Here is a 12,568-nt window from a genome sequence, read left to right on the forward strand (position 1 = left end):
TGCATCCCTTCCTCACTTAACAGTTTCTTATTTGTCTAGATGTTTCTCCCAGGTTTTCGGAAGTTGATGGGCTGGGGAAAATAGCATTTTGTTCCAAATTGAGCATTTATACTCGTATTCGAAAATGCGATGGTGGTGGTGTTTGTGCTGGTCGTGGTGGTGGTGGTGGTGGTGGTGGTGGTGGTACACTGCTCTGTAATACGTAAGGACGACGTGGATAAGCTATCATAAAATTCACTAAAAAAAATCGACGCATCACGAAGGAATTATCCGAATGTAATCGGTAGACCTGATATACTCGTACATTTACAGCCAAATAAGTAATAAAAATTTCAGATAAAGTGGAAAGAGCTTCATAAAACTGAGTAAGTCATTGACACTTTGGCGCACCTCTGGCTCTTGTGGCAGCAGTTATTCGTCTTGGTATCGATTGATATAGTTGTTGGGTGTTCCCCTGGGGGATACCATGCCAAATTCTGTGCAATTGGCGCAACAAAAAGTGGTTCAAATGGGTCTGAGCACTATGGGGCTTAACATCTGAGGTCATCAGTCCCCTAGAACTTAGAACTACTTAAACCTAACTAACCTAAGGACATCACACAATCACACACATCCATGCCCGAGGCAGAATTCGAACCTGCGATCGTAGCAGCCTCGCGGTTCCAGCCTGAAGCACCTACAACCGCTCGACCACAGCGGCCGGCTGGCGCAACAGTTCATCAAAATCCAGAGCTGCTTTGAGGAGCCCTGCCCGTAATGCCCCAAACTTTCTCAATTAGGAGAGATCCGGTGTCCTTGTTGGCCAACGTTTGCCAAGCACGAAGACAAGCAACAGAAATTCTCGCAGTGTGCGGTTGTGCATTATTTTGCAGAAATCTAAGGCCAGGATAGCTTGCCATGAGGGCAACAAAACGGTGCCTACGATACCGCTGTACTGTAAAGGCCACGCGGATGACAATCAAAGAGGTCCTGCTCTAACAAGAAATGACGCCCCAGACGATTAATTCTAGTTGTTAGACTGTATGGCAAGTGACAGTCGGGTTGGTATCCCATCGCTGTTCGGGGCGTCTCCAGATACGTCTTTGGCCTGGAATCTCATTGACTGGAGTAGAACGATCTTCATTGATTAGTCCCGCTCCGAAATGAGCCACGATGACCAATGAAAACGAATCTGGAGACGCCCGTTTCGTTGACCTTCATGCCAAGCCATCCTGGATTTACATTTCACCAATATAATGCCCGCTCGCACACGGCAAAAATTTCTACCGCTTGTCTTCGTGCATTCCAGACCATACTTTGGCCATCAAGATCGGCGGATCTCTCCCCAACTGAGGACGTTTGGAGCATTATGGGCAGAGCCCTCCAATCTCAGGATTTTGACAAACGAACTTGCTAATTGGGCAGAATTTGGCACGCTATCTCTCGAGAGTACATTCAACACTGTCAATCAGTGCCAAGCCGAGTAACAGATTGCATAAGGACCAGAAATGTGCAAACGCCTTGCTCAATTTGCGAAGCTCTTTTTCTTGAGTAAGTCGTCCAATTTTCCTGAATTTGGAATCATTTGTTTGTCTGTTCGGATAATACCTTGATGGGTGTTTTTTAGTATATTAACAACTAGACAGAATTGAATGAAACTTAGGGAGCATATTTCCAGAGATCCCTTTAGACGTGTAGAAAGTTGGATCTCACATAACGTGAGGTCTGCGTGCCTTTAGATCCAAATAGGCTGGCTTCGCAACACGAGACAGTTTAAGGAACCGGAAACGACAGTGCGTGTCAATCAGCGAGCATTTACGGGCACTGTGATCATGTTTTTTGCTGTAACATGGCTGGGAGAGAATATTTGGATGACTTCACTCAGGGACGAATCGTCGGGATACTGGAAAATAGAGGAATTGTGATGAGTCTAGCCAAAGAATTTGGTGTTGCTCACTGCGTTGTTCCACGTGCGCTGGCCGGAGTGGCCGAGCGGTTCTAGGCGCTACAGTCTGGAACCGCGCGATCGCTACGGTCGCAGGTTCGAATCCTGCCTCGGTCATCGATGTGTGTTATGTCCTTAGGTTAGTTAGGTTTAAGTAGTTCTAAGTCTAGGGGACTGATGACCTCAGCAGTTAAGTCCCATAGTGCTCAGAACCATTTGAACCATTTGTTCCACGTGCATGGGAAGCGTTCCGAACCACAGGCACTGCTGCCCGAAGGAGAGGAGATGGCAGGCCGCGGTCTACTACAGAAGCAGATAACGGCTACATTGTGAGGGAGGATAGAAGGGACCTACGTCACATAGCAGGTGCAGCTGCAAATACATTTAACAGGAATACGTGGCGCACAGTCTCTCGCACGAAAACTGCCAGAGCGTGGTCTCTTTGCTCGACGACAAGTACGTTGTGTTCCGTTGATACCCGTACGTAGACGGCAACGTTTGATATGGCCCCAAGAGCGTAACGTCAAGACGAACGAGTAGTGTGTTCGCGTGCTCTTCTCGGATGAGAGCACATTATGTCTGAGTAGTGGTTCCGGACGTCCCCTCATATGGGGAAAGGTGAGAACACGTAAAACTCCCAGGATTATTGTCGAACAGGCTCGTTTGGTGGTCTAGGTGTTATGGTGTGGGGAGTTCACAGTTTTGCATGGGCGTACTGACCTCCAAATATTTGAACCTGGCACGCCCATCGTTCATCGTTATCGTGACATTCTACTCCTTCCCCAAGTGCGTCTTTACAAGGTTGCATTGCATTGGACTCCGAATTTATTCTTATGTGTGACAATGCGCGGCAACGGCCTTGCCGCGGTGGATACACCGGTTCCCGTGAGATCACCGAAGTTAAGCGCTGTCGGGCGTGGTCGGTACTTGGATGGGTGACCATCCAGGCCGCCATGCGCTGTTGCCATTTTTCGGGGTGCACTCAGCCTCGTGGTGCCAATTGAGGAGCTACTCGACCGATTACTAGCGGTGTCGGTGAAGAATACCATCATAACGACCGGGAGAGCGATGTGCTGACCCCACGCCTCTCCTATCCGCATCCTCAACTGAGGATGACACGGCGGTCGGATTGTCTCGGTAGGCCACTCGTGGCCTGAAGACGGAGTTTGACAATGCGCGACCGCATAGAACAGCGCAGGCAGAGGAGCTCTTTGAACATGGGGATATTCGGCGAATGGTTGGGCCTGACCATTGCCCCGCCTTGAATCCCATCGAGCGCGTTTGGGATGTATTGGGAAGATTTATTTGCAGCACGTCCGCATGCAACAATGACCATTCGTCAGTTGTCAACCGCGCTGTTGGATGAATGGAACGCCTGACGACAACAACTCTTTACCAACCTCGTGACCAGCATGGGGGATGTGTCAGAGCATGCTTTGCCATCCGTGATCATCACCCACTAAGAACCATTTCCCACCTTTTACAACGTCTAAGGTATCATCATGAATCACGATGGCTTCAGTGTAACTTTGAATAAAAGTGTCATTTCTGTTCGTCTCATTGCATGTTTCTTTCAGTTACGTCCTGTTACTGTACTGTAGCAGTTCTGATATGACCAAAGTTTCATCGAACTATGTTACGTTGCAGTGACACGTCATGCGAGAATTACTTAAGTCTTTAAGTTTTATTCATCTGTTATATCATTTACAAGAATACGTCGCTGTCTTACAATTTAAGTACAAGAAAAATAACATAATTCATATATATATAAATGCATTTATAGGTCTAGACTGATAATTATGGGAGAGATAGTCAACCGTGGCTTTATAGTAGAGCCGGCACGGTAGCTCAGTGTGTTCGGTCGGAGGGTTAGCTCCCTCTGTAATAAAAAAAACTGAGTTAATCGATAAACAACGAAATTAAACGGATGTCTTACGACGTCCGCCCCGAGCAGATGCAACGAACAAAATGAGTAAAAAAAAAAAAAAGCGGTTCCGACAGATAATAAGAATGTAGGTCATTTAATCGTATTGGGAGGTAAGTAAGTGTTGGTACAACTAAAAGAAGGGGCCAGTTTACATAACACATCATGACACATCAAGTGATCGGAAACCTGAGTGCTGCCGGCCTTAGTGGCCGAGCGGTTCTAGGCGCTTCAGTCTGGCACTGCGCGACCGCTACGGTCGCAGGTTCGAATCCTGCCTCGGGCATGCATGTGTGTGATGTCCTTAGGTTAGTCAGGTTTAAGTAGTTCTAAGTTCTAGGGGACTGATGACCTCAGAAGTTAAGTCCCATAGTGCTCAGAGCCATTTGAACCATTTTCGAACATTTTACTGAAGTGATTTAGGGAAACGACGGGAATTCTAAATCTGTACGGCCGGATAAAGATAGGAAGCTCAAGCCTCCTAAATACAAGGCCAGTCTGTTTGAAACCTCATTCAGTTTATACCTAGTGTACAATATTGTTTTGCAAAAAGGTCATTTGATAATGTGAAAGGCTCTGTTTATTTATTTTTCAGTCTCACTCATTACAGACACTATGCATCCATTATTACGTCATGTAAGATTGCACACACTATCAGCTGATATTAGGGCTATAGCGACGATGTTTGGTTTCCATTTTACGCATCCCAGCTTCCCATTTACTAGCGTGCAAAGCTAAGCATTCCTGTCTAATAAGTGACTAAGAATAAGGCATAGGTTTGGGAATAAGGTTTTTCGTAAAAGGGAAAAATAGAAAAAGGAAGAAAAAGTAGAAGCAACGAGTGGTTAAAAAGTCTGTATTTTTTTTTGCAATTAATACTGCGACTTGCTCGTTTCGTCTTTGTAGATACTTACAACCATGCTCTTCAGGTTTTTATGCACCTTATCCCAATTAACTTTGCAATAAACTTTCTTTAGAGCCATCAGAACTATGATATAAATTCATTGAAAGAACCGTTAGAAAATGTAGTCCACCCACAAAGGAGGTAATTTACGAAACACTCGTTCGACCAACACTCGAATATAACTCGTCATTCGGGGATCGGTACCATATAGGACTGATAGATGAAATACTCGAGAAAGAACAGCGCGTTTCGCCACGGGTTCGTTTAGTAAGACGAAAGTGTCACGGAGATGTTCATCCAGGTTCATTGGCAGGCGTTACAAGAGAGGCGTTGTGCACCGGTGCGTTTTACAGTTAAAATTACGTTAGCGTATTTACTTGAAGAGCCAGTCAACATATTGCTCCACCCCCCCCCCCCCCACCCCCCACGTGCATTCTCGCGAGAAGATCATGAAGGTACCATTAGGTAGATTCGACATGTCAAAAATTTCATTGCGAATGGAACAGGAAACAAAGGAACGAGACTGGTATGCCAAAGTACCCTACATCACGCACCATAGGGTGACTTTCGGAGTACAGACGTAGATGTAGCTCTTGATTGTTATTTATTCTTCCTTGAGTTAATAAGCTCAAGATCAGTATCGCTTCTCTACTACTTTAGCGACTTTTTTTTTTTAAGTAAAACAGATTTTCACCCAATACTTAAGTTACTTCGTTTTAGTTATTAAGTAACAGTCATAAAGTATAAAAATCATTGTCTGACGGTTTTCACTTTCGCTTCCCGTATGTGCTGTGGCAATGTGGCGATAAATTCTTCTTACAAATTTGTTGTACTGCCTTCTGTTTGGACAGATTCCCTACATCTCACGCTGATTTGAGTGGGTCTGAGAATCGTCATGTGTTGCTGATTTGAGCTTAAGCCATTCATTGATCTTTTCAACTCTGATCGCTTTGTTGGTTCGCCTACTTCTTCTACAATTACCTAATTTTATCACGCTACGGAACACGTATTCGAGTGTGTCCATCTTCAAGAATGATTTCCCTCTAGTATTTGTACATGCTTTACAGAGCAACATTTGGCTCCTAAATTTTACCTGTCCTTGATGTAGGCGATATCTTCGCCTGCTCCCGGACTTTTTCCAAGTCTACTCATGTCCGAAAGATGAACGTGAAAGGATGGGAGGAAAGCAAACAGAGAAAAGTTAAGTAAATCACTGGAGATCATAGTCAAGATTGTGGTATGAATATAGAGAAAAGAGAGCTCTCTGCTTCCATTAGGAACATTGTTCCATGGTAACAAAAAGCAGAGCATTAGAACCACATCATCTCAACCGTGTTTACACCTTCCTCGTGAGCATGCTGCTGCGGTCTCTTGGTGAAGACCTTAGTTTGCAGATTTTAATCGTCGGACTCTTTAAAACATATCAAACACTGCATGCAGTCTCAAAAGCTTTGAACGGGGCTCTCAGTAGGGTGTGAAGGGTTTGTCAATGTTGAAACTTTGTCAAAGTTTCCCAAACAAAGTTCATGTCGGCAGAGGTCAGTAAAGTGTAGACCAAGGTTGATCAGTCCACAACATGATTTATATTTAGCCTTCAAGAACAAATCCACCGTTGTCTGAAAGGGAGAAGTGTGGAGAATTTTGTCCCAAGAAATACTACATTTTGTCGTAGGAGATACAATTTCCCACGGAGATCTCTATCGTAGGCTTTAAGAGAGTAATATGCAAGGCAGACGCCTGGGCAGCAACTCCGAGGTTTGATCATAATCATTAATGTCCATCTCACGAAACCCACGCCAATTTGCAGAATAATTCTCGTCATACATTCTGTAAGTAGGCTGTCTAGGTTTTTATATTGGTAAAGCCACGTAGCACTCTGTATGAAAATCACTGGCTGTGCTGTGTGCAGTCTGTGGCTGGTTGGCATTGTTGGAATTTGCTAATGTATTGTTGGGCAGTTAGATGTGAACAGCGCGTAGCGTTGCGCAGTTGGAGGTGAGCCGCCAGCAGTGATGGATGTGGTGAATGATATGGCGGAGTTTTGAGAGCGGATGATCTGGACGTGTGTCCATCAGAGAGAGTAAATTTGTAAGACTGGATGTCATGAACTGATATATATATTATGGCTTTTGAACGCTATTAAGGTAAATACATTGTTTGTTCTCTATCAAAATCTTTCATTTGCTAACTATACCTATCAGTAGTTAGTGCCTTCAGTAGTTTGAATCTTTTATTTAGCTGACAGTATTGGCGCTCGCTGCATTGCAGTGGTTCGAGTAACGAAGATTTTTGTGAGGTAAGTGATTCATGAAAGGTATAGATTATTGTTAGTCAGGGCCATTCTTTTGTAGGGATTATTGAAAGTCAGACTGCGTTTTGCTAAAAATATTGTGTGTCAGTTTAGTGTTGATCAGAATAAGTAAAGAGCGAAATGTCTGAGTACGTTCATGTCTGCTCAGCTGTTTGAAAATCAAATAACGTAAGAGGTTTATCAGCACAGTAATTCATTAATTTTTCTAAGGGGACGTTTCAATTCTTCTGGAAGGAAACTGGCACCTAATGCAATCACAGGAAAATCGTTTTGAGATATGAGTCTTTTTTCCACATTTTTATTCGGTTGCTTTCTTGTCTGTCTGTCCCGTACAAATTTTGCAATTGATTTTAAGGTAACTTCTAGATGAGCTAGAGACTTGAAATTTCAAGTCACCTCCACTCACATAACTCGGAACAATAGCAATGTTAACTCTGTTTCTTGTCTGGTGTGTGGTGGAGCGTACTTTGTTTACGTGTTATTTCCTGTTGAGCTAGAGACTTCAAACATTCAACATTGAAAAATTTTGACAGTCACAAGAAAAAAGCAGAAAACAGTTATTTAACTTTTAACTACTATCGACCGTCTCTCAGACCGCTACTAATTTTTGTGTCGAGATGCGAGGGCTATCCACAAAGGCGCAGGCGGCCGAATTTTACGACGAAGGAATTTCCAAGGTCGTCCATCGCTACCATAAGTGCCTTAATTTAAATGGCAACTATGTAGAAAAGTAGTATGTAAGTGTGGCTTTCATCTGTATATAATTAAAAAAAATTCCAATACTTTATTTATTTTTAATTCCAAAACGTAATGTACTTTGTGGATAGCCCTCGTATTTCCCACACCCCTGCAAAGCCAAATGGTCTCTTCCATGTACCTTCCTATTGGCTGTCAAGCTACACGTGCCAGCATTCTTGCTTTGTTGCTGCTCTTTGTTTCGTAATTATTAGCCTTGAGAGGTCTCACAGACGTACCATAGTGTTTGCGTGCCGCGTTTTTATTGCATGCTATTGTTTCTCCATGGCGGGGGAAGCTGGGCCTTCTCTGCAACGTGTGTTATGTGAGACAGATGTCTTCACTTGCAAGATGAGCCTAAGACACCGAAAGGAGAATTCGAAAATCGAAAAACGTGCACCTTTTGCCCTCCTCGTCTGAAGCGGAAAACAAGGTATCCATGTCAACAGCGTGGTGTTCCGATTTGTTTGGAGTGTCTGCGTGAAGTGAAGTGTTTGCAGGTGGAAATTGACTAAAGTATGATTCAGTGGCACATGAGAACATGTATTTAGTTTTTACTTGTAATTTTAGAAGTAAAATGGTGGCAAAGTTTCTCCATTCGTAGACTTATGGACTGAAATATTCGCTCGAAATTGCAAAGTGAGTTGTAAACTGAAAGCTGACTTCGCACACAATTTATCGTAAGTCATGTCGGATTTTGCCACCTAGTTATATTGCCAATTTGTAATATAATCCCTCTGATGAAAATCTGTGTGTGAGTAGAGAGATAACTATTTGCTGTTATTTTCGTAACTCATAAAATAAAAATATACTCCAGATTTCGCTTTGTTTTAATTGTCGAAGTGTTTAAAATACCGCAGTGTTTAAAAAAAATCAAATTCCTACAAAAGCCACCTCTAAGAAGTGTAATGAATGACTGGAAGTCCAGAATTTATAAATATTCAGCAAAATTCTGGTTTGATATATAAAATAGAGAAATGCGGTCTGCGAGATCCCTCCATAGTAATTGTGTTCCTGTGAATGACCATAATAAATAAATGAATTTTTATTATACCACGTTTTTAAATTAGACTAAAACCATACCGTAATTTGTCGTAGCACCATACACGGATAGTCCTAAACACATGTGATTAAGAATTTTTAATAACTATGAAAATACTTGTGAAACTGTGAACTAAAAACGTGGGGCACATAGAACACATAACTGGAGATGCATGAATAGTTCTCCCTCTTACTATTATCTATTGCCGATATCCCACGTTTTTCCGTTTTAAATCTTACAAGTAATTTTATAGTTACTAACAATTCACAAGGTTTTTTCTGATATTCTGTCTTATCTGGTAACACAACGTGGTAACGCCCAAAAACTTAAAAGCGATACTCGAGAAGGCAACGTTCCACATTTCGCTGTAGGTTTTGAGGAGGCTGAAAAATTACATCAATACGCCTGCTAGGCCCGAATAGCAGCCTCGTGTGCGCCTCAGCATTCGGAGGCCTGGCCGACCGTAGCAGGTGGCGGCGTCCTGTTGGGAAGCGCCGCTGGAGAGCGACGAGGCTGGCGGACGCACGTGCGCTGCCACGCTGGACGCGCTTTTTGTCCGCGTGAGCCGCGACGCGGTGGCAGTCGCGAATAAACAGCGTGAAGGCCGGCATCCGGGCCGCGGGCGGCTGCGGCGCAAAAAGCGCATTAGCGGCCTCGCGGGGCTGGACGCGCGCCGCGCGGTCTGCGGCCGATAGCATCGCGGCCGGCCGGGCGGTTCACGTGCGCCGGCGGACTGAAGGACGGACAGGTGTTGGCCCGGCTGTGGCTCCGCGGGGCTCCGCCTGCACCTGCACCACCGGGCCGCTGGCTTTCCCCGCCGCCGGCGCCACGCCGCTTCCGCGTGCGCTTCTCGAGCTGCGGAAATGTACCTTGGCGCCTTTGCAAATGACTGACATCGTAATCACCGTCAGTGGCACGGCAGCCTTTGTGAGTCACAGAGGGAGGTGGTGCCATGGATAAGACTCTAGACTCGTATTCTGGAGGATGGAGGTTCAGTTCTCAGTCTGGCCATTCACATTCAGATTCTCCGTGGTTTCCCTCAATCGCTTAAGACGACTGCTGAGATGATTCCTTAGAGATGACGCGGCCGATTTCTTTTGCCCATCAGCAGTACGAGCTCCGGTTTAGTGCCGAACTCCTCCAGCATCAATTCCAAATTTCCTTACGTCCTTGACATGCTCTGCCTCCCATCTTAATTTTGTTCTTCCATCCCTCCTGCTTTTTTCAGAAACTGTGCTCAATATAATGTTAATACTCCCGTCAATAACTCTTAGTAGATGCCCCCTGCCCCAGTCCAGCCTTTTAATCTTAAATTGCAATATGTGTTTCATTATTCACATACGTACCCAAAACTGGATGCATGTATGCATGTGCTTATGTTCCCCACCTCCTCCTAAACCAGAGGATCAATTTCAACCATATTTGTCACACTTATTACAGCCGGTCGGAGTGACTGAGCGGTTCTAGGCGCTACAGTCTGGAACTGCGCGACCGCTACGGTCGCAGGTTCCAATCCTGCCTCGGGCGTGGATGTGTGTGGCGTCCTTAGTTAGGTTTAAGTAGTTCTAAGTTCTAGGGGACTGATGACCTCAGCAGTTAAGTCCCATAGTGCTCAGAGCCATTTGAACCATTTGAACACTTACTACATATTGTGTGGGTAAAAAGGGTTTGTAATTTCTCAGATGCAGGCTGCGTTGAGTGACGTGCTTGTTGTGTCGGTTGGGGGTTGTTTGGGGGAGGAGACCAGACAGCGAGGTCATCGACCTCATCGGATTAGGGAAGGACGGGGAAGGAAGTCGGCCGTGCCATTTCAAAGGAACCATCCCGGCTTTTGCCTGGAGCGATTTAGGGAAATCACGGAAAATCTACATCAGGAAGGCCGGACGCGGGATTGAACCGTCGTCCTCCCGAATGCGCGTCCAGTGTGCTAGCCACTGCGCCACCTCGCTCGGTGTGTTGTGTGGGTTGTATCGTAATGTGTTCCAGGGAGTGTTTGTGCGTATGGGCACAGCTGGCCAGGGAGAGGGAGAGATGGGAGGGGGAGGGGGATAGAAGATGAGGTGGACACAGAGGCGGGATGAGAAGATCGACAGATAGTGGAAGGAGGATCAGGTGTCATGAGGGAGACTCGGAGACGCAGTTGTACAGAGGTGGCATAAGGAGACGATCAGAGGGCGAAGGAGAAGAACGGAGGGAGAAGGGAGAGGTGGAAAAAGAAGTTGGGAAGGAGACAGAGAAAGGGAGAGGAGGAAAAGGGCAGATTGGGGGGAGGAGAAGGAAATGGACAGGGAGAGCGAGGAAGAGGAGCTAGAGAGAGATGGGCAGGAGTGGGAAGAACGAGATGGAGAGTGAGAGGGGGAGGAGGAGTTGGCTGGAGGGGGGAGGGGGAGGATAAGACGGACAGAGAGATGGAAAGAGGAAGAATGATGCGGGATAGACAGAGAAGGGGAGGACAAGACGCTAGCAATATATAGGTGCCACAGACGTATGCAGCCGAAGCCACAGGAAATATGCTAATACATTATATAATTCGTAGTTGAATCTCCTAACTTCGTTAGATTCCAATTTTCAGCAGCTTGTGTTAGCACTGGCATCTCTAAAACTTTATACACGGTAACTTACATTTTTCTGAACAGCGGCTTAGATTTCAGATTTTCTTCTGAGGCCAAGGTAGCATTTTTTGGCGATGGTATTGTTTCTGACTTTCAAAAGTGACATTTTCCTATAGTTTACTTGTAATCTAAGTTACGCAAGTGAAACTGCGCACAGCATCAGAACTACAGGAATTAATTTCTATGAATTAATTTCATTAGGATAATCTTTCATGGTTACTACCCGCCAGGATAGCCGAGAGCACTAACGGGCTGCTTCCTGGACTCGGGTAGGCGTGCCGGCTCCGGATCGAATCCGCCCGGCGGATTAACGACGAGGGCTGGTGTGCCGGCCAGCCTGGATGTCGTTTTTAGGCGGTTTTCCACATCCCGCTAAGTGAATACTGGGCTGGTCGCCATGTTCCGCCTCAGTTACACGCATCACAGACATTTGAAACACGTCCGCACTATTTCACGATTTGCACTAGACGCACACAGTTGGGGTACACTGATTCCATCCTGGGGGGTACGGGGTGGCGGCAGGAAGGGCATCCGGCCATCCCTAACACTAACACTGCCAAATCCGTTGTAACCATGCCGACCCTCCGATCGCTGCGAGACTATGGCGTAATCGAAAGAAAGAATCTTTTATGGTTACTGGCATACACTTAATTTCCCTTTTATATACTTGTAGATTCATCTTTCTAGCAGCTCTTTCATTGCTCGTGGTGTTCTTCCAGTTATACTAGTATTATCTTCATACGCCAGCACTTGAACCGATTTGTACGTATTAGTCCCCCTTCTATCAGTGACTGCATCTGTTACAACATTTTCCAAGGCTAGTATATTAAACATGAGACAGGATAGTGAATCTCCCTGTCGTATATCATTTTTTTTTTTTGGTCGCAACACTTAATAACATAGAGCACTTGCCCGCGAAAGGCAAAGGTCCCGAGTTCGAATCTCGGCCCGGCACACAGTTTTAATCTGCCAGGAAGTTTCACTTAATAACATGTTTTGTAATTTGAGTTGACTGCTTGTCTTTCCATAGTACGTATCACTAAGGCGTTGAATTTATAAGGAATCTCTAACTCTTCTGTCAACACTGTCATAGGCTGATCTGATGTCATTTCCAGA

The 12,568-nt window shown here is 45.2% G+C and overlaps 1 pseudogene; it reads left to right on the forward strand.

Moving 5' to 3' along the window:
• The first annotated feature begins 2,773 nt into the window (after positions 1 to 2,773).
• Positions 2,774 to 2,891, forward strand: LOC126475943 (5S ribosomal RNA; annotated as a pseudogene).
• Positions 2,892 to 12,568: the final 9,677 nt, after the last annotated feature.

The sequence above is a fragment of the Schistocerca serialis genome, chromosome 4, assembly GCF_023864345.2.
Source record: "Schistocerca serialis cubense isolate TAMUIC-IGC-003099 chromosome 4, iqSchSeri2.2, whole genome shotgun sequence".
Classification (NCBI taxonomy): domain Eukaryota; kingdom Metazoa; phylum Arthropoda; class Insecta; order Orthoptera; family Acrididae; genus Schistocerca; species Schistocerca serialis.